The 22,433-nt window shown below is 49.2% G+C and overlaps 1 protein-coding gene and 1 long non-coding RNA gene across 2 annotated transcripts in view; one reads left to right on the top strand and one right to left on the bottom strand.

Moving 5' to 3' along the window:
• The window catches only part of Cht7 (chitinase 7), a 200,528-nt gene that overhangs the window by 170,009 nt on the left and 8,086 nt on the right, over nucleotides 1-22,433 (bottom strand). The window lies entirely within an intron of this gene.
• LOC140212930 (uncharacterized) lies at nucleotides 1,206-14,143 on the top strand. Its single transcript, XR_011889918.1, has 2 exons — nucleotides 1,206-1,329; nucleotides 13,586-14,143. It is a non-coding gene; the product is annotated as an uncharacterized lncRNA (long non-coding RNA).

The raw sequence follows: 22,433 nt of genomic DNA, 5'->3' as shown, positions 1-22,433 counted from the left end.
CACTGTTGTGGAAGACGACTGATGTTTCCTTTGTTGTGTCTCTCTACTAGCCAGCTCATTAAAGAAGTGAAGGTGGAAGATATGGCACGTATTCTCCCGTGCCTCACATTTGTTTGAAGACCACTTCGAAAACCTTATATGGATCGGGACTAAAACGAACCCTCCCTCCGTTACGTTACCGTACGATTGCAATCATCCAGGCGCTCCTTCAAGACGGTTTTCTGTACTTCCTACCAGTATGTGTATGTGCGTACCACGCACGCACACAAACACACACACCCCGACACTCGCAAGATCTATTCCATCTACATCGTAAAGGTTCCCTCGTACGGTGTCATCACAAGCGCACTGCTATAGGAGGCACCTGTTAAGGCCCAACAAGAAAACAAAAAGCATCATTTTCTCGCGAATACAGCAAATCAACCAGCATGCTCACACTCATTGCCATTAGTTAAATTAAACGGAACCTTCTCTCTCTCTCATCAAAGCCACTTTTTGGGCGCGTTGGTTTATATTGAAATATATAGGTAACAGCGCGAACAGACGACCGCAAGAAGATGACTAATAAACAGACGACCACAAGACCACAGCGCTTGTGTGTACGTGTCACCTTCCTTGTAGTCGTCTGTTGGCGCTGTTACCTATATGCTCCTCTCTCTCCCCCGATGGGGGTGAAATGCGAAACCACCCGTGTACTTAGATTTAGGTGCGCGTTAAAGAAACCCAGGCGGTCCAAATTTTGGGAGTCCCCCACTAGGGCGTGCCTCATTATCATGGTTTTGGCACGTAAAACCACCCAATAATTATTTATTATTTCTCTTTCCCCCCAACCCCTTTTTCACTCCCTCGAAAATCCCTCCCGCGACCATTCCCCGAGGCCATTTCAGAACTGGGTAAGGTTCCACTTTTCCAACGCACGAATCGGAAGGTTCGTTACCAGCAGCGTACCGCACAGCCGCTCCAGTTTCTTCCGTCGCGTCTGCACCGACAGCCGCCGCAAGCGTGCGGAAGCCATTTTTTGCCCCACGCGTAACAGCTCAATTAGGCGATCATCTTCCTCGCCGCCGCAGCTCCCATTCGTCAGGCGCGGACTGCGCACAATGCTTCATTACGCCGAAGCCACCGCGCAGGCTGCAAGACGCCACTTCGCGCCGAATCCAATGAGGAGAGACGAAGACCACACAGCGCCTTAACAGCGCCGAAGCTGCAGCGCCGCGCGTGCCCCATTGTCTCGCGTACGCGGCCGCGGTGCTTCGCCACTCAACCATCGCGCAGAAGTCGTTGGACGTAACGAGTCGGGATGGCGAAAGGAAAAAGAAAAATTACGCAGTGAGTGTTTGGAAGGTTCGCTGTGCGCGCTCGCGCACGCGCGCGCCCGATCCCTCTCTTGAACTTCGACCCGAAACAGCCACCTTAAGTGACGCGCGCGAAGGCGTTGGAGGTGTCTCTTCGCATCTGTCTCTCTCTCTCTTACGCGCGCTTGTGCGTCCATTTTCTGTCTGTGTGTGAGTGTGTGTGTTTTCTTTGTCTCTCTCTGACGAGTGCTGAAGGGTTCAGAGAAACACGCCGTGGAGATCTGCGAGCCTGTCAACCCACACGTATACGCTTGCTTGCTTTGCAAGCGAACCGTGGGGGGGGGGGGGGGGGGGGGGGGGGGGGGGGGGGGCTTGTTAAGTGCTCGAAAGACAAGGTTCTGCCCGACCGCGCGCGTCGCTACGGCAGTGGAGCAGATGGCGCGCGCAAGGCGTTCTATTAACTCTCGACGAGATGTGTTGAACCTTGTGACACCTTGCTGCCATTAGCCCACGGTCTCCCGCCGCGGCCTTTCCGCTGCCGTTCGAACTGGCGCAGTTCAAGGCGAGGGCGTACTAGTACATTCGATGTAGCAAAGCGCTTTCGCTATAACGAAATGTGGCGTGAGAAAATAATTCTCGAAGCTGCGAAGCCTACCCTTCAGAGGGGGCGGCAATGAAACAATTAGTGATTTATGTTCCGTCCGAACGGTGATTTGTAGTGGTGTGTGGCAGTGATGGTGGGGTGGGGGGGGGGGGGGGGGTGGCCTTGGTCTTGTATAGACGCTTTTGGACTTCGCAGTGTCTGCCGTAACTCGCTCTGCCTGAGTGTCTTTTGTCCAGGTCACGGAGACGTGCCAACACGCGTGAAATTACCATTTGGTATGCCGTATAAATGCCAGCAGAAGGCGCGACAGTTCTTTGTGCACTATCCGCCATCTCTCGGGGGCAAAGGTTAGCTTTTCACACGGCTGCACGAATATAGGTTTCGTAGAAACGTGTACATACTATATGTGCACTGTCTAATCCTTTGCAGCAAAAACGCTAGAATCAGCGCTTATATTCGTATACACGTCCGACCTATAATTATATTCGCGTTCACACCGCGCTTAAAAGAGTGTCACCACTATGCCGATAAAAGAAATCGAGAAGCGCAAAAGCAATCACTCATTTCGCTCACATCCAGACAGCATGATCGTACCCTCAACGCACGCTGCCGTCTGGTCCACCTCATCGAGTTCTCACGGTCATTTTCATACGGTCGCCACCCTTCGCAGAGGTCGCTACGCACTCCTCGACCACGCGCGCGTTCGCGTCTTCCTCATCCACGAGGCAATCACCTTCAGCTGGGCATACCGTTCACTGATCCCTGCACCGTATAATTTTCTCAGGGGCCACTTTGTAAACACGGCGCCCTCACCCGCGTATCGCGAACCGTTTGTCTCCTCATTGCGCCCTGCAATCATCTCGGGCCCGGGAGTTAGCGCGGCTCACCGTCTTCGACTGCAGACGCTCGTCTCTGAAGAAAGCGTCGGGGTCTCGTCGTTACGTCGTCTCTCACCTTATTTAGGTCGCGCTCGCATCGCTTAGCCTGACGCGCAAAGGTAGCCGTCACTTACTATAGCCGTGAGAACGCGATCGAGCCAGGAATAGCGAACGAGTAAGCGGTCACGCGTCACTTTTCGACTGTGTTCTGCATGCATCTTTGTTGATGCAGACCTTGAGACGCGCTCTGCCTGTAACGTGACCTATATGGCCCGTTTTTTTTTTTTTTTTTTTTCTTGCACTCTTTTGCTCAGGAACCTTACGTTTACATGCGATACCATTAGCCCGACTTCACGTCTTTTTTTTTTTTTTTTGGTTGACGTACCCTCCACTTATCTTCAGCGTATTCCTCTGCAACCGTCCCCCCAATCCAAGGTTCCTCTCTGGTGAATGAATACCTTTGTTCTGTCCGCTGAACGCAGGTGCCGGCCCAGTGGCGATTACCTTAAGTGGTAGTCGTCCTGTATCGGTCAGCTGTTTCCATGCTCTCTGTAACCAATTTACTGACCATCAGAAATAGCCTATCGTAAACTACACTGCACCACAATGGCGTATTACGAATACCTCCCAGTTAGCGCTGTCAATAGAATCAGCCGAACAAAGCCTACGCGTTCAAATTTTTAACCTCATTGCTTAGGGAACTCACTTGCACAGTTTCATTACGTTAGGCCCCTCTAATTTCCACAAGAGACCAACAGTTGAAGCGGTATTACGCAGTACAAGACTTGCTTTACCTTACCTATAGCAAGATCGTTATTCGCGTTCCCTTCCCTGTAGAGAATCTGTTGTAATGAAACACGCACGATGTAACGCAACCAATAAATAAGAACCTAACATGCGAAACCAGGAAAGCATGCGTCTTTGCTGATACAGTCGCATCTAGGGAAAATCAAGGCTTTCTCTAGAAGAAATTGCTTTTCTCCTAAATAAGTGAAAACGTTTTACTCGAATCTGTAGCCATGTGTTGCACTACTGATTTCACTTTGCCTTAGTCGTATACAGCCTGAACTACTGCCATTACCCCTCATTGGCCACCTGCTTATTTGACGGCCATATTTTGGCCAGCCCCGCAAAATCGTTGGTCGGTCTCGCCTACGCGTCTGCGCGGAATCACACCCGTGTAACAACTCCTGCTCACAGAGGTACACCCAGAATTGTGGGAAATGAGTTCTCACGCCTTCTGCTCGCATTTCAGCTTGGCTCGTTCCGCAGACACTTCCTAAGGCGTCTTTGCCACTCGGAGAGAGTGCTTCTCGGGCGCATCAGTTGCCCGGCCAGACCGCCAGAACAATAAACCCGGCAGTGACAACACGAACAGCGCTGCAACCACAACCGAGAATGCGTTCCTCTATTTCCCCCCCCCCCCCCTTTTTTTTTAATCCGGATCACGTTGAAGGTAAATCTGCGTTAGCCCGACCGAAAGCCCAGCGCTGTGGAGAATACCGCATGCGGAAAACCACACACTTAAGGAAAGTAAAGCGACATCAGGCACGCAGCACTTTCTCGTTTCTCGACTCCCGTTTTCTTTCTCTTTGGCGTCGCACGCACGATTTACGCCCGTTTCGGGGCGCCGCTCTAATCCAGCGGTGGTGCGTCGGCTGTCGCGGAGTGCGTGGTGGCCTTATCCTGGTACGGGCCCGCTAGTGCAGTGCTTTTGGCTTGGGTTAGCTCGGAAAGAGTGGACGCGCTGCTGTGTGTATCAATGCACAGCATCTACGTAACGCCTCAGGCATTAAGTGTACGCGTGACGTTCATAACGGCCAAGTTGGTGGCGACAGTTCATCGGGCCCATCTTACCAGCACCCCAGCCTCGACGTTGTCACGCGTCCAGGGTGCAGTGCTTGGCGAAAGAAGTCACTTCACGGTAGTGAGTGAGTGAGTGAGTGAGTGAGTGAGTGAGTGAGTGAGTGAGTGAGTGAGTGAGTGAGTGAGTGAGTGAGTGAGTGAGTGAGTGAGTGAGTGAGTGAGCGAGCGAGCGAGCGAGTGAGTGAGTGAGTGAGTGAGTGAGTGAGTGAGTGAGTGAGTGAGTGAGTGAGTGAGTGAGTGAGTGAGTGAGTGAGTGAGTGAGTGAGTGAGTGAGTGAGTGAGTGAGTGAGCAACAGTTGGTCGGTTGGTTGGCCCACCCGTTGGTCAGTGAGTCTGTTGAAGCTTAGAACGACCGAAAGTCGAGCTAGTTGGTAAGGATTCATAACTCAAAAAAGGGGTAAGGCGTGCAAGCACGGACACAAGAAAAGTGTTGTCCCCTTCTCTTCACTTGTGTCCGTGTCTGCACGACTTACCCCTTCTTTGCATTATGAGTCAGTTGAGTCAGGTCAGCGAGTGAGTGAGTTTAGTCAGTCGGTCCTCAGTCAGCTTAGTCGATGATGATTAGAACGAGTTGGTGAATCAGTAAACGAACATTAAAAATGCTGTGTTCACGAGTATACGCAAAGCTGCAGTCGAAGTTGACGGCTTTAGCTAAACTATGACCGAAAAACGAAAATATTCGAGCGTCACTCCATCACCACTGCTTTGTCAGAAGAAAAAAATGGAACGCTTGTGGAAAAAATCAAGGCAGTAGATGACTTCTTTACAGCAACTGATTATCCGAGTCATTCAAACAGCCAGCGTCCAAGCACAAAAAGAAAACAATAAACAGCGAATGCTCGCCGCTGAACCGATATAGTGTCGATCTAGCAAAACATTATGTTTATGGCAGCTGATTTTCACCGGCGGTGATGATTTTCACCGTCTAATGCTCACTCATGTGCTCAAAACAGCATTGTCGTTCTGCAGGTATCGACTGCAAGTCGTTGGCTGCTTGGAACGGTGACCTCGGAGACGTAGCTAAACCTGGCGAACCCACAGAATTCCCTTCTTTTAGTCTGATTCTATTCCTGGAACTCAGTGACTCCTGGTTAAAGGCACGCTTTCCGCACCTTTCGGCTTAAGAAGGTAACTTATCCGCTGGTCGCGCTTCTACGCACGGCGGCTGTATTTATAGCTTTGTGTTTCCTCGACCGGCGGTGGCAGTGACCTTTCCCACGACTCCAGCTTTAGTGTCTTCCGCAGAGCCTTTGCCGCCTGCCTCGTGCAGGAGACCCACAGGGAAACACGTGGCGTCTGATTTCTTAGAGCTTCCTAAAAAAGTTATCAGATGGAACTATGTGGCGCTAGTGTCTATGGCAGCTGAGAGCACGGCAGTTCAGACAGCAATGTGAATGATGGTTAGCTTGCGTGGATTTGCCTAGGCCTCATCCTTGCGGCTTCAAGCGGCTTTGACACTCTGCGAATTCATCACTTCGATCGAAAATTGTGCGTTACACATTGAACGATTCGTGGTGAATATGGATATGTAAAGGTGCTTGTTACCGTGCCGTGTCTCAAAACCCACGATTACCGGGAAATTTAGAAAGGTAAACCGCAGTAAATAACCTCGCATTGACGTCTTAAGCCACAGGCACGAAGATTGAACAAATCCACGCACTGCCCTCTTTTCCATAGTATCTGAGCGATCACAGCGCCACAGTTCACTCTATAGGGATTTTTGTAGGCAACTTGTGTATGTCTGGTAAGACGTGCGGCGCGTATCAAAGATGGCTGCTGCGACTCTCGGAGCTTGTTGGCAACCTACTGCTAAGCTGCTGGATACTGTTGGATACTAAGCTGGTGGACACGCGTTACCTAATATAATGCCGCGTCGATTACGCCGAAGTGATCTCCACTGTACTGTAACGCATGGGCTGTGTGGTCTGCAGGGGACAGCGCTTCCGAAAATATAGCCGCTGAGTAAGTCCAACAAGCACCCTGTACCATCGACTTTGCGTCTTTCGCTCCGTTTTCATCATTGTCTTGTCAGACTCGTCTCCTTTTACGTTTGTTGTCCTTCACCCGCCGCTCAGAAGCACATACCACGCACTAAAAATGGCTGCTCCATCTGGTGGAACTCTAGGGCACCTGACGGAACTTGCCGACAATTCGTTGGATGAAATTGCTGGTGCGACAGGTCGTAGATGGGATCACATGCCGAGTAGCGTACCACGTGTCTCCTGCTTTAAGGCTGGTCGGTGCGTGTGCTGAAGAAAGCAGGTAATTCTCGTTATTCTTTCAAGACAAGGTTTCAAGACAAGCGCAACTTGCTCCTTCCGAATTTCGCACTATTTAAACGTATATAGCGGTGCAGGATAAGTAAATCTAGAGAAAACATACTGATCGTCTTGCTGGTTACAGCAGCTTCTTTCTGGCACTCTAAGTGTAGTGACGCGATTGTCTTTCTAGGAGAAGGTGCAGACATGAGCTGCCTGCCAAGATATGCTTACATCTGAAGCACGACTTCTTTTGACACGGCCATTGCGGCAATGCCAAGACGGCGTGTTGGGTGCCGGACAAGCCTGTTCTCGCTGACACTGTCGTGCATATAGACGGCTCATTTGCGCTTGAACGCAGCGTTCCCAAGTGCAGCTGACGTCTCCGTAGCTTTCTATACGTGGGCGCGCAGTTAATCAGCGACTCGAAAAGCAACCGGACCCCCGAAGGGCGAAGGATGCCGAAACGCGTTCTCCGCTTCTTTTCTCTCGGATCGCCTGCGATGGACAGATGCGAAGAAGGCCTTTCGGCATCCTTCGCTTCTCGAAGGTCGCCCAAAGGTCTCCCCTCCGAAGCCACCCGACGATTGGGCAGACACCGTGGAGCTTGTTTGTCGAAAGGAAAATGTGCGGCCTTATTTGCACAGTAATTAAGCCTCGCTCGCCTTATCAGCGAGCTATCGCTTTGCGTTCTACAAACAGAAACTCCTTTTTTTTATTTATTTATTTTTTTTTTTTTTGTTTCTACAGAAATCCATGCGGTGGGGAAAGTTCAAATATTGTCATTCAGCCGACAGCATAGGGCGAAGCTAGAAGGGAAGGCCAGTGGGTTTCTCAAAAAAAGAAAGCTTCGCAGTATAAGAAAAATTTTGTTATGCTCCTGAAATCTAACCACGGACCAATAATGCGCATACGTTATCCATTAGTTGATCCATTAGTGTTAGCGGAATTCTGTGTCAATAAAGTATTATTATTATTATTATTATTATTAACTTGAGATTGCGCAATTCCCGTAAGGGAAATACGCTGAGTCACGGAGAAAGACGACCAACGACCACGATTTCCAGACAAGCAACAAGTAATGAAGCAGATAAGACAAAACAACCAACGCCGTTTGAAAATCTGGCTTCGGAACCTATTGCTTCGTGGAGAATAAATCAGTGTAAAAGACGAAATCTTGCGGAAGCCTAGGCGACAACTGTACGCCAGCTCTTTCCTGCCGATCGAGTGGAAGCCACCAATACTGTACGTTTCCATGCATTATGATAAGAATGAAATAATTTTTCTTTTGTCGATTCATGGCCGTTTCGTTCCCACATGTTAAGCAAGCAACCTGTACAGCAAGCATCGCGGGAACAATGGCGGCTCTCAAGCGTTGCTCACGTTGCGTAACCCACAACACGCCCAGCTTATTTCCTTTTGTTTCAAAGAAACTACACCGCCACGCGAGTGAGGCGCACGAGCTACTTCAGCGGCTCTACACAGCGTTTTTCGTGATGATGGTAATAACCTCACGTTAACATTTGATCGTATACTGTACCCGTTCAACGCAGCCCACACCGGGAAGGGGGGGGGGAGGGGGGGTCTCCTTTGTTACTATAGAGGCGGCGTCCGTATATCGACGAACGCCCTCAAACGGCTAGGAAAGGCCCCGCAGCCGCATTGTATAGACCCCCAAAAACCATCAATCACGAGTTCTGCAGTTCGCTCCGCAACGGGCGAGCGAGGAATTTCGCTCTCAAAAAACCCTTTCGCCATTGCCTCGCTCCGGGCGCTGGCCCGTCACGTATTACGGCATGTCCCTGGCTTGGCCCGCGTTCCGGTGGAGAAGAAACGAAAGTGAAACGCAGAAAAAAAAAAGTGCAAAGAAACGAAACTGCCTGCGGTGAATGGTTGGCCGACATCGTATATAAAGCAAGCAAGCATTCGCGGCGTTCTCGCATAACGGGGGAGAGGAGGAGGAGGTGAGCGAATGGTTCCGCTCGGCCATGCTGCTGGACGCTCCTTTGCGCGGAACGGCCTTCGAAACCAAAGGCGCCGCATGCCTACGCCCTTCTGTATATTTTTTTCTTTCTCTCTCTCTCTCTATTTCTCTCTGACAAGTGACTATTAGGGACCGCTCCGTGCCCGAGTTAAACGGGAACCACACAAAACAAAAAAAAGGAAAACGACAGAAGCGTGAAAGCTATACACAAGCAAAGCGACATCATCAATGCAAGAGTATCGCCACGAGCTCAGCTGGACACGTCTACGCCCTCAGGTGTGTTTTCTCTTCTTTTTTCGTTTTATTTTCCGTGGCTCCTTCGCACTGCCCAGCAATGCTTCGAACCGTAGTGCAGGAAACGTTCCCGCTCTTCATGAATATGCGTTCTCGGGATGGCTGGCTGCGTTTTATAATAACGGGAGCAACGGGGAGAATTCAGAGCCGGGTCGTGTTCGACCTTCGGCTCTGTACTGTCCTCGAGCTGGCCTGAGGAGTTCGCATAGCCAGTGCCGGTATCACCGCTGCCGATCTTGGCGTGAGTCGCTCGCTCGTTTGCTTGCTCGCTCGGGATTGCACATTGTAGTTGCCCCGGCGTGCGTGAATGAAACCATGGTAGTGCTAATAGTTTGTGCGCGTTATCTTGCATCCTTGGTAACTAGCTGGCTAGTGCAAATATACAAGACTGTCGGGCTAGCCGATGCTTGTTACCGACTTGAGACGTCATTAACTAGCGCGCAAAAGACAACGGAGGACGGCAAGAAGCGCATAGGACTTCTCGCTGTCTGGCTAGTGCAGTTTTAGTTTGCCCGACACCGTGTCCACTTAGCCGATGACTGCGCTCAAACGATAGAGAGAGATAGGGAGACAAAAAAATCTTAATATCTAAATACAAAGAATAGGGAACTCCGGCGTGCATCCAGTGGTAGCCAGGAAAAGGAAGGAGAGTGGGGAGAGCGGCACCCGGAATTCCCGCATTAATATGCAGACTGCCCAGCTATCTCACTCCTCTCACTCTCCCCGTCCCCCTCGCCCGAAAAAAAAATTCTGGCTGTGCCACTGGGTGAATTCATTGGGGCGCTTAGATTAAGTGTATATTTTTACCCCTCAGCAGTTATACAAAAAGCTATAACTATACACAGACGAAGCTAAACTGAGGGTTGGGTGATTTGATTCCCTTCGCTTTTGATGAACAATGCAGCAGCGCGGAAAGGGCTTTGTTCTGTGTAGATGTACGCTCTTTGTCCGTCACGGTATTTCCACTAAAATCACTGCAGCCTGGTGACTGCGGCGCACAGCAATAACTCCTTAGTGTAGCCTGTGGAAGTACGTCCCTTTCATGACCTCGATTTTTTGTTTGCTTTGCGGGAAAGCGGTTGGTTCGTAGCAGCATAATTTCTTTATTTTTAAATTTTGCGCCTGAATTGCATCTTCTGTGCATAAATGTGTCAGAGATTTCAGAGTATCTTCAGATGGTATGGCCGTTTTTGTTAAGAAAATGTACGGGAAAATAATGGAATTGGCTCCTAGATTCCTCAACAAAGCAAAGGTAATCCTTCTTTAGTGATAGACAGATGAGTAGCGCCGAGCCAGGATTGTCGAACACTCATGACGCCTTGCACGAAAGCTAACTTAAGAGTTTACCAAAGCTGGATCTAACTTCATGGTGCTTGCCAGAGCCACTAGGCGCGTTAATTTCGTGTGCACCTTCGCTGTGTTCCGCGTATTTAGTTCAGGTCGACCAAATAATTTATTCAGCAGCTCATGATATTTTTAATATGTCGCTCGTCATGAAAATACAAGGTGGTCGGTATCAAACAAACGCGGGTTTCCGAGGGGGCGTCTACCGAGAGGCACGCCTCATATAAGTTATTGGTCGTACCAGCCTACTTGGAACTGGAAAATACTGAGCTCTCCGTCTCTTTCTTTTTCTTTGCACCCGTCTGAGAATGTACTGTTTTATAGAGAACATTGTAAAGCTGAACGCCTCGCCTTCTTGGTCTGCTGCCGACGTTTGTGGTGCGTGGCGTCGAGGTACGCACTAAAAAGAAATATTCAGGGCCGCTTGATCGGCACTCGTTGTTGCAAACAGCGGCGCGTCAGGATCACGCACGCGCCGTACTCGCGCAGCTTTCAGACCACGAACCCGATGCAAATAATCTATCGTCCTACGAAGCTCGTGCGACGCCGCTGATCCTTCAAACCGAGAAGACGGGCCCCAAACACGCGCGCACGTTTTCAAAGCTCCCTTCATCGGTGCGCCCTTCCTTCTCGGCCTCGGCTAGAAATATCGCCACAATGCAACCTCATACGACGTTTTCGGACCACATAGCCAAGACAAATGTCCCACCCTCTCGCGCGGAACGTGCGACTCTCGCTGATCATTCAAGGCGAGGAAGGGGGCGCGCTTTCAAAGCATATGCGCGTGTTTTCAAAGCAGCATTCCGTCGACACGCCTTCCTTTCGTCGGCGCCAGCTCCGCTTCTTAAGAGCACGTATCCGGCCAGAATGCGATCGCAGCGAACCGCTAGGTGGCCGTTTAGCGAGTCTCGAGTGCGCGGCAATAAATAGCAGGCGACGCGCGAGCCATTCGTCTTGCAACCTTGGTACGGTTTTTCAAGGTCGTATTGGCACCGCGCAGGCCTCCACCGACGCCTACACGTCGCGTACGTCGTGGCGAGAAGAATTAAAAGCTAAGAGAGAGAGAGAGAGAGTATGGCAGAGAAAAAAGTGAAGCCGCGACCGGTAGGGTACGATTGGCGGACGCGCACATGAATATGCGAATCTCGGTGGGGCCCCGCTCTGGAATGTCAATAGCTCCCGATCGCAACTCTGCTACCCGTTTCTCCGTGAGGGATACGGTGCTCTCGCTCGCAGTGGATGTCCGGTAGGCGGCGTGTTTCGCTCGTGGTCGGCGACTACTTCGTTATCGAGGTCACCTGGTGACTAAAAGAAATTCCGCAGAGTTGTGATAGGCTGTGGTCGTTCAGTGCAACGAAATATCTTCTTGTCTTCGTCATTATGCGTATATTTTTGTGTTATACTTGTAGGCAATACTTAATAAGCGTAACGAATTGTCTCAACAGAAAGTTATCCCACTACAGTTCTTTCACTTTGGGACCCTCGTCTGTATATTTGTCATGTAATTACTTCTGTTTTTGGAACCAATAAATCTGAATCTGAATCTGAATCTGAATCTGAAATCGCACAAATGCACGCATTGAAAAGACCGGGCAATGACAGGAGCTTCGAGTCTTGCCTGCTCTTCTATATGTTTCGTTGTCACAGATTAGCCCAGCGATGTGCCTCGTGCTCGGTCCGACAGACGGTATTCTGCTCATCCTGTTTTGTTCTCTTTTCTTTTTTCGCTACCCAAGGCATTTTCCTTTTTGAATGTTCGCTGCCTGGTATTTTCGAGAGGCTATTGATTATGGCATTGAGCCCTGACACAAAACCAAATACTGTATGGGGCACTTCAAAATCAAAGCCTCAAGTACCACAGAAAAAAAAGAATACAGAAATAGCAGTCTGAATGATAACCTCCCGCCATTGACATCGACGACGTTGCCATGACGACGACTCCGCCAAAGGCATGGCAAACATTATGCTGACAGGATGCCATATACAGTTCACGTGTCATGGTCTAGGCATCTAAACGTTAAGGGGTAACAAATAAAGTATTTTTTCCTCCCGTCTCCTTCTACCGCAAAACATGGTGATGATGACGATTATGATGATGACACTTGCGACACAGATCTAATGAGCCATATAAAACACACGCTTGCCCGCCGTCGCTGCAATACAAAACGTCCAGCCCGTACGATCAAAACTCCGCATTTTTACAATAGCGATCAGTGACAACCGTATTTATCAATCCGTGTTCTTAGTCAGGAAAACGAAAAAAAAAAGCATCCATCGTTCACAAATGCTTTTCACCCCCTTGCCTACTGCCTTCTTATGCCTCGGTAGAAATGTCGTCTGCTATAGCTGTTTTCGTGGTCATGAATTGAGTCCCCCTGGGGCTCATCTAAACTAAATCTACACAGTCCGCCGGTGCGTTCACTTCGTTTGCTCACGAAGCGTCAGTTTGCAGATGGCACACTCGTCAGTCGACCAGAAGCTTGGCACACAAACCTTACTGTCGTGGCAATGCCAAACGTTTACTCGGTGGTTTCCGCACCTGTATAGTGGGGACCCCACGGCCAAGAAGTGTTCACGAACACCGTGCATGATGCAGTTGGCGTGTGAAATGGCAGATAAGTAAATATTTGCAGCGCTAACTGAAGAGACAGTGCAAGTTTTCGCATATAAATTATTTTAGCAACAGGATCGTGTATCTCTCAAGCTCACATGACAACTTAAGTTGTCAGAACGCATCACAACGCGTCGCTAAGCTGTAGGATTTGTATATTTATTTGTACTTTTTTATTCTCATTTTGTTTGTGCGTCTGTTTTATTGTAGAATATGAATCTTAGCCTATTCTTCGTAGTGGTGCCTTTGCACCATAGTTGATGTACGCAAAAGACAGATTGTCTTTTTCTTTGCGACTCGAGTTCTGCCTGCTTGTTGTACCTCCTGACTAACAAGGTGATGCGTCATTGTGCGACGTAGCTAGGGGTATCTAGCTCACTTGTCACCCATTTAAATGTTCTTGTATTTTTTTTCTAACACCCTTACTTTCGCCTTTCCGTGCTACGTGCAGTTCGTATCCACTGGTGGTATACATCCTGATACCCTTGGAAGAAAATGAGAAACCCCAGAACAACGTTCAAGAAGATCTGTATAGGCTAGCCATGCCGGAGACGACCTCGACAACAACTCCCAGAAGGCTGTTGCTCTGAATGAAAATAGTGTCTTGTTTCCTTTCAACATGTTCTATTTATTTCGCTTGCTTGCTGTCATGAGGTATTTGTCATGAGTGCATGATTGCCATAGTTTTTCACGCAGCATGTAGACGGAAACACCGAGAATCTGAAGTACCCATGACAACTATACCTAACCTAAATTAACATAACCCGATGTAACCTAGCGTAACCTTTGCGAAGAATTGTGCCTCAGGTGTAAAGTCATGCAAGGCTGCACTGTTATTAGATCTAGGAGAAAACTTTTGTAAGCCACGTGCAAGTATTTCAGTTGGCCCTGGTTAAGTTAAACGTTCAGTTACTGAAAACATTAAAGAAGAGTTACAAATAAGGCGCAGCAACGCCGCAGGCGACACATGCAGCAACCGCAGTTTGAGAAGCCGTCAGGCACCGTTTGATTCATTCAAAAAAAAAAAGAAAAAGAAAAGAGAGAGAAAGGAAACCTTCCTGTAGCTCAACCGGCAGCAAGACGTATCTCAAGAGGAAGTGCGCTATGCCGTCTCCGCAAACTTGTTGGCCGTGTGACACAGTTACAATTGTAATGCAGCGCCTTCGAAATGCAGCGCACTTCGAAAAATGCGCAGCAGCTGAAAGCAAATTCGATGCACGAACCGAAATTATACGAAGTCACAATCAGCAGCAGCAGATGATGCTTGACCAGACGTGTTTGGGGCAACCACGGGTGCCGGCCCGATAGTGCCGTCTGCTTCGCGAGACCAGGAAAAGAGCTGCGGCGTCGCCTGTTCTTATTCTTCCCGCTCCCGATACAGCGCGCATATGTCGCCCAGAGAGAACTCCGCGACTTGGCGGCTTCGTATTGCGCGGTGAACACCTAAATTATTCCGCGCGATGTGGAGCTCTCCCACGTGTATAGCGTGTGCGCTTCTTCGCTTGACTATTCGAGAGCACGCCATGCCGCATGCGAAACTAACGCTTCCCTGAGAAAGTCTAGCGTGCAGCGGAGGTGGACAATGCACAGGCTAGACGGAAACAAGCGCTTCCCTGAAGAAACCAGGCTGCAGCGAAAGCTTACCGTACCGAAACGGAAATGAATGCTTCCTTGAGAAATCCGGTGTTGGTTCGGTATTCAACGCACGAAACAGTTTTACGTTTAAACTGCACGGAACGCATGGTACATGACTACGCTAGAGGATATGGAAAAGATTTACAATGTGAACGTTTGTTGGCTACTGTACTCTCGTCTTGTTCGAGGAGCGGCCACACTTATAGGAACACTACGTTACCACACGCGAACACCTGCGTTTAAGTGTACGCTTGCCCGTTTACCGGGAAACGAAACGCCTCCAACAAAGCTATTTTGAGCCGTCTACTCTTTAATGACTTCCTTTTCATTGCGTTGCGCTGACCGAAAATCTCTATGAACTGCGTTTGGTAGCTAGTGCGAACTTTCGTTAGTTGATAAAACGTGTGCGCTCTATAACTTTAAAGTTTGCCTATACGTACAATCCGTGTAGGCACTTTTAATTATCTGTATGCTGTCTGTTAAATGTGAGCATACACATATAACGGTAGAGCACATAGAAAGGCCAGTTAGCTCACCAGGTATTGTATACTGCCTATGGACTGCCTACGTCATGTTTATAAGGGTTCAAGGTAAAAAGAATGAAATCGCTTCGTAATAGACCTTAGCGCGAAAAGAGTGACACAACAAGAAGACAGGACAAAGGCGCTGCTCTCAACCGACATATTTACGGCATCACATTGCTACTTAGGAGAAGTGAGACACGAGGAGCATGCGCAGAGAAGTCAACGTGACATCAGCGAGAGAAAGAGAGCCATGAGTCTCCTTCCCGTGTCGTCATGTTAGCGCTAACGTTTGTTCCGAATGCGCACCAACCACACCGTTATTGCATTCTGCTGAACAGAAGCACGAGTATACATAATAGCTACGAGAGAGAGAGAGAGAGGAAGGCAGGGATGTTAACCAGTCAAGAATCTGGTTTGCTACCCTACGCTGGGGGAATTAGGGGAAGAGAGAGAAGGGAGAGAGAGGGTGTAGATACGTGTACAGACAGTACTTGAGTTAAAGCCGCTCGCGCAAACCAGAAGTTCTGAGAAAGCGCAAAAGTGCCTTCACTGCCTTCTGAGCCGTTGATCGGTGGGGACGGTGCTCTAGCACTGTCTGTTCACTCAGAGGACGATCATCTAATTTCCTTAGTGTGTTAGGCAAAGATTGCCTTTGTGCTTGAAACCGAGGGCAGTGGCACAATAAGTGGTCAATGTTCTCCTCGCATAATGGCTGATAGTCCTGCATGTGATAGCTACGAGAGGAGGAGGAGGAAAAGAGATAAGACGAAGGCAGGGAGGTTAACCAGAATCATGTCCGGTTGGCTACCCTACACCGGGGAAAGAGAAAGGGGGAAAACAAAGATAACAGGGAGAGAGAGGAGGGAAGGAAAGAAGGAAATTGCAGTGAGTTCACTGACGTGTGTGGCCTTACAGAAATTAGGCGTCACTAAAGTCAATGGGCTGCGAACACCGCGTCTGCGCCAAAACGTCCGGCCAGAGCCTAAACTGAAAGACGTCCCACGGTCGCTCCGGGGACTATAGGAAGCACCGACAGAAAAAAAAAACTGTTTCCGAACGAGTACTAATGGAGGAAGTGACAACACGAGGAAGTGCACTCACACAGAGAGACACACACAGCCTCCGGGCGGAAGCACTCAACGTGAAAGCGAGAACCGTGAGACAGTCATAGCGTTGCCGGTCGCTTACCGATGGCCGGACCTTTGTGCAATTCCGAGCCCCCCTTTTTACCGACATGGAAGGCGAATGCTCAACGGTATAAACTACGATCACGCACAGGTCGCGTGCATTTTTGTAGCACGGATGGTCAAGCTGGCGCAGAGGATTGCGCGTGGACGATGTCTACACAATGCGTTGTAATGAACCTAGGGGTGGTCTCGAACGATGGACGAAGGATCAGCTGCATGCCGTCTCCCTTTCTGCCACCAGCTGCGGTGACCTGCTGGCTGTAAGCAGTCTGCTTCTGGACGCAGAGCTTCTATAGCAGCTGTCTTCTGCTGCGTTCTGTGGGACCAGTGTCAAGAGTCAAGAGTAGCGCGTCCATGGCGAAGGAAGAAGGCATCAAGAACGTTTGTGTCGCTCTCCTTGTTTACAGTCAACCTTAGTTTGTAAATGGTCTGTAACGTTTAAAATCTGGACAGATGTATCATTAGTGAATGTAGAGATGGGCCAGACCAGGCACCGCGTTAAATTCTCCTTAAAGGACATCCACAACTGCTTAAAAGGCACGCCAATTTCCCGTTTGCCTATAGTGATCGTCGCCCATGCATCATATTTCGCGCATACTATAACAACGTCACGAGACGCAAGAATCAGCACAGCCGACAGCTCTCTGAAGCATATCATATTCATTAGCACGTGACGGCGTGTGTAAGCAGCCTTCCATTTCTGTAAAGAAAGCCTGAACGTGCTTGCCTTAATCGCATGCAACCACGCGTGTTTGGTGTATGCAGGTGCTCTTGTAATAGGTACTGCTTGTTTTCCATACGTTTTCGTTCGTGCACATTCCGCTTTCTGTACGGTTATCACGTGCCGAAGTTTCAAACCTTCAGGCGGAAGACAGTGCTTCTTTCGTCCCTTTTTGTCCGTTCTCCGCGTCAGTTTTTTTTTTTTTTTTTCGGTATACCACAAATAACCTCCTCGCCCGATATCAAATACTGTGGAATGTGAACCTTGCTGCTGGTGAAGTAGCTAGTCTTTTCATGGCGGGAAAGAGAGCGAGAGAAAGCAAGGACAAGTAAGGCAAGGTATTCAGTTAGATGAGCGTCCGATTTGCTACCCTAATTTTGGAGTTACGAGATCGATAAAGAAAAAAAAAGAAGGAAGTCAGTACTGCGCTCGAGCCACATCATACGCAGCACAACTGTAGACAGTCATTTAAGCAATTGTCATACCACGCGCATTGTTCTTTGTGCTAGCGACACATGGGGCTACGGTGGCAGAATCCCCAATAGCGGCGAAGGGCAGAAACGTGTTTCTTCTTTTCGAGATTCCAGTACGCGATAAAAAAACGCCCAAGGTGGCCTATATTTAGGCGGAGGACTGCAATATAGCGCGTTAAACTCAGACAAAACTCTACAATGCAAATATTTAACACCAGCGCTGTCTTTGTGTTTTTCCCTTAATGCTATGCGAAAAACGTTCGCAAAGGAAACAGTGTATTCACGTACCTCTGCCAGACCACGTAGGGCACCACAACTAAACAGCCGTGAGCATGTTAATTAGGAGCCGCCATGCATCCGCGCACTTTATAAGAATAATTTTCACTTGACGAGTCAAAACAGAGGGATCAATAAAAGCAGATATAGCTTGGCGATATCTGTTGGTTTGACAATGCCGCGAAAGAGATACTGAGTTAAGAGACATTCCCGTTAGTTAAGCGTTAAAGTTGAACACAGCAGAACAAATTTAGTGGCCATCGCAGCGGTAGATCTTAATTTGCTGCGGGCTGTTCGAAACGTCCTATCGATCGAAACCACGGACGTAAAATAGCATTGATACTTGCTATATGTCATAGTAAAAAAGAGTGCTTACTGTTTGCGTGTTTTGGGAAGGCACTTTCATCAGGAACATCAACTGGTTGTCAGCGTCGCACACTTCTCTGTCCTATTTTATTTCCATTATTCTTTTAAGACACAATGTTGTCTGGAGTGACCAATGTAGAGGCAATGGTCGACGAGAACCCGATAAATCTAAGTATTTTGTTTGTTGTCAGTGTCTAAGAGTTCGGTGCAGAAACTTGCCTTTCTGTGTACCGGGCACCTCAAATAAGCAAAAATAGTTCATTTGCAAAGCGCGTTTCTCGCGATCGGTGTCGGTTCGCTCGTGCGTCTCAATTCCGCCAAAGCCTCAACGCGAATAGACCTGCCAACGCCCGCACTGACCCGAACCACCAGACACAATGCTGATACGACAGTGCGAGCAACAAGAGCTGGCTTCATCATCAGCCTAACCCGTTGGTCTTCGCTCGTTCAACGCTGCGCTCGCGTTAGGGGGGGTCAGAAAGGAAGGCATCAACGACTCTGCAGGAAGACATCACGGGAACTGTAGCCGCTGTGTTCGCTTAAGTGCGCGGGCAGCGGGCGCGCTGACACCATTAAACTCCCATCTGATCTCCGACCTCCGGCCACCCCCCGTCCCGCCATCCTACCCCCTGGTGAACTCCAGCGGCGCTATTATTAGGTCGATTACACGCGTAGACACACACACATACACCGCTAGAGCTGACGTAGGCTGAGGGACATAGTGGGGCGGCGGGAGTAGAACTGGCGGGCTAGCATGGGTAATGGTTCGCATGGCTTCCAGCCGTACAAACGCCTGCTGTCTGACCTCTGCAGCCGGCTTTTTGTTGCATTTTTTGTTTGTCGTTTTTGTTTTCCTGCTCCAGCTGGCGCGTCGAGGAACTGCTGGGCTTTCCAAGCGCAAAAAATTCCTGCGCTCGCCTACAGGCTTTCCTCCGGGCGACGACAAGGACCTTCCACATTTCCTGTTGCTCGGAGCTGATCCGATTGCGTTCCGCGCTCCGGTATATTTGCAGCCTTTATTGGGTGCAGCAGTACAGAGTCTGCGGGACGATGGCTTCTGCAGCCCACTTATTGTTGATAGAAAGGGCGCAGTGGGGAGGGGGGACTTCGTATCGCGGCCTTTCGGTGAGCCTGCCCCAGTGGTCTGAAGGCGTCGTTGCGCATAGGGCCTCTTTGGTTCTTCGAGTGGCTCGTTTACAACTCGGCGTGAAGACGTCCGCCGAGGTAGCAATGGGCAGGAACTCGCTATCAGGCACCACTTTCGTCACGGAACAACGCCATGCCTTTCATTTCACTACTCTTGCTTTTTTGCATTTCACTACTCCCGCTTTTTTTTCTCAAACCAACTACTGGTTTGAGAAACTGCTGTAAACGAAAGCTCCGAGTTCGAAACAGTGTTCGTTCCTTACAAATTAGCACTTGGGGTGCACTGTCGGTGCATGCAGTTCAGAATGGCAACGAATGGGACTGCTTCGATGTTGGTCGTTATTACTTCAGACGCCAAGCGCTGAACGCACACAAGGAGCACACGAACACACACAAGAATCTCCTTTTGTAACTGCGTGTTTATCGCAAGAAAGGGATGTGAACGCAGTCGTGCTGCGTGTCGGCGTGCGGGACAGGCGTCGGGTAGAGGGAGCTCAATGATTTCATCGTGGTTTCTTGACAGAAAAAGTTACGCACGATAATTGTCAGCTTCGAAACATTCGGACACCTGCATAAAAAAAACGTAAAATAGATGCATAACGTTTGTCACCCATGTCGACTCCCATGGCTCCCTCAAGGTGGCGCTCGGGTTGCAGTCGCTCATCGACTACAGCGGTCTGCATCTGAGCCGGAGGTCGTGTGTTCGACAACCTGCTGCAGTGGCCGCGGTATTGATAGCGGCGGATTACAAAAAGAAAACTGAAAAAAGAAACACTTTCCTGTACTCACACTTATTTCATGTTTGAGTTCTCGCAAGCCATCAAAATTACTTCGAAATCCTCGATGAGGCCGCCCTCCAGTAAATACTTGGAATGTAGGACTTTTAGCCTTCTGAACACTTCTAGGACGTAAACAACGGCCGGGCGGCATCAAGGTGGCATGCTAACACGTCTTAGAAGCAGGAGAATTCGCGACCCCTCAACACAGCCTCCGGCACTCCGAGTTTCATCAACACAATCTTAACGAGGTATTTGCCTCGAAATGTTCTCGTGTGTTTCAAGAGCAACCCCTTTTACAACGCGGCGAAGGGTCCGTTAAAAGGGTAAGTATTCTGGCTTCGGGATTCTAAGCGTATACGCCAACGGAATGTCTCCTCCAAGCGGTGGCGCATACTTGTAGAACACGTTTGGCCTTTCGCACGCATTATTTTATAATTTCTTCTGGGTGAATCTCTGGCCGAGAGAAGTAATTTGCGGGTGGAAAACAAGCGCCAAACACGACTCATGCTGAGCGGACTAGCGCTGGTCGACCACGCCTCGTGCATTTTCAGGCTCCGAGTCTGGAAAAAAAAATGCGAAGATCTTTACGACTTTGTTGAAAGTGGTTCTAGCAAACAGGAAAGAGGGGAGGAGTGGGCGCCTTTTAGTGTGCTGTTTCTGCTGCGGCCTCTAGCGCGCTGCGCTGCGTTTGTGAATTCGGAGCACGGGTGGATCACAATCTGCGTCAGTCGCAGTGCTATAGCTTGCTTATTGAGCGCCGGTTTTTTTCCGCGGGGCCTCGATGAAAACGGAGGCATCTAGAGGGGGAAAAAAACAGAACGATCCAGAATTTTCTGCCTTTCTTCTGTTTGCGGTGCGTGAAGATTTCTTCGGCCCAGCGACCTCCAACGATTTGTCATATAAGTCGTGTATAAAAGTCATACGTGGTCATATAAGTCTCGAAGGTAGTACGGGACACGCGGGTGGCAAGATAAATTGGGAAAGAAGTAACTCTGAGACAGTGGTTAGCGCGCTGTGCACTATAATCCACGGAGCACATTTTCCCGTTTTTTCGCATTGCGGCGTGCCATAGGATCGCCCCCTGCTTCAGACGCAGGTATAGGATTAACTACGGTGCCCACATGGAGAGGCCGGAGGGGGCCTTGTTCACCGCGGCTTCGCTTCGTTAATCGGTAGAATCGGGAGAAACGACCGAAATGCCAGAAACTACAGTACAGCATGCGCTAAGACTAACACAGGCTCTGTACTGAAGAAAACTTAAAAAAGAAGAAGGAAAACAAGCGAAACAACGACAACTAATGTGACTCAATGTATGAATACCGGAAGGCGTCCTTGATGCATCGAGCTCAGAGCGATGCACGAAACAATTCATTTTTTTTGTCGAATTGTATACGACTCGAATAACCAAGCCTATTTGATTCGTATTCGAAATTTTACACAGTCCCACACCCAAAGTTATAATGCGTGCGAAGACCTGGCATTTAGGGGAGCAGTGCGCGTCGGTGACCTCGTGGATCCGTAAAAAGCAGCAGTGTCCCGGTGAACCGCGGGACTCGACTATGGTTGGTAATCTAGATACGAAATGTACTAGCTACCTTTTTCTTTGATTTACGGGGATAAAAACAGGATCTGATTATGAGGCTCGCCCTAGTTGGCGAGACTCCGGAATAGTTTGGAACACCAGGGGTTATTTAAACGTGCACCTAAATCACGGGTGTTTTCAAGCACACGGGTGTTTTCAAATTTCACTCCCATCGAAATGCGGCCACTATGGCCGGCGATTCGATCCCGCGACCTCGTGCTTAGCAGCATAGCAGCATAACACCATAGCCACTAAGATACCCACGGCGGGCTTTCTTCAATTTGAAAAGTAGCGCCCGCGGCGATACGTCTCACGCTCATCTTAAATCGACGTAACACAGGGTTTCCCTCGTGTGGCTGCTTGACTGCTAGGTTTATAGCCTTCTGACCACTTTTTGTTGTTGTCGTAATTAAGTACACTTGTTTTGATATTCTTAACCTTCACTTTGTTTATTTAATTTTGATCACGCTTATGCATGTTGCTGATTTCTATCTCTTGGCATGTGTTCAACAAAAAAAAAAACCTCCACCCCTCCAGATGCCCTTCGGTTGTGCAGCCAAAGAAGCTGTACATTGCAAATACAGCTGTAAACTGTCACGTAGCACAATGT

The sequence above is a fragment of the Dermacentor andersoni genome, chromosome 8 (assembly GCF_023375885.2).
Source record: "Dermacentor andersoni chromosome 8, qqDerAnde1_hic_scaffold, whole genome shotgun sequence".
NCBI lineage: Eukaryota > Metazoa > Arthropoda > Arachnida > Ixodida > Ixodidae > Dermacentor > Dermacentor andersoni.
The sequence above is the reverse complement of the archived record's forward strand: the minus strand, read 5'-3'. Positions and strand labels throughout refer to the sequence as shown.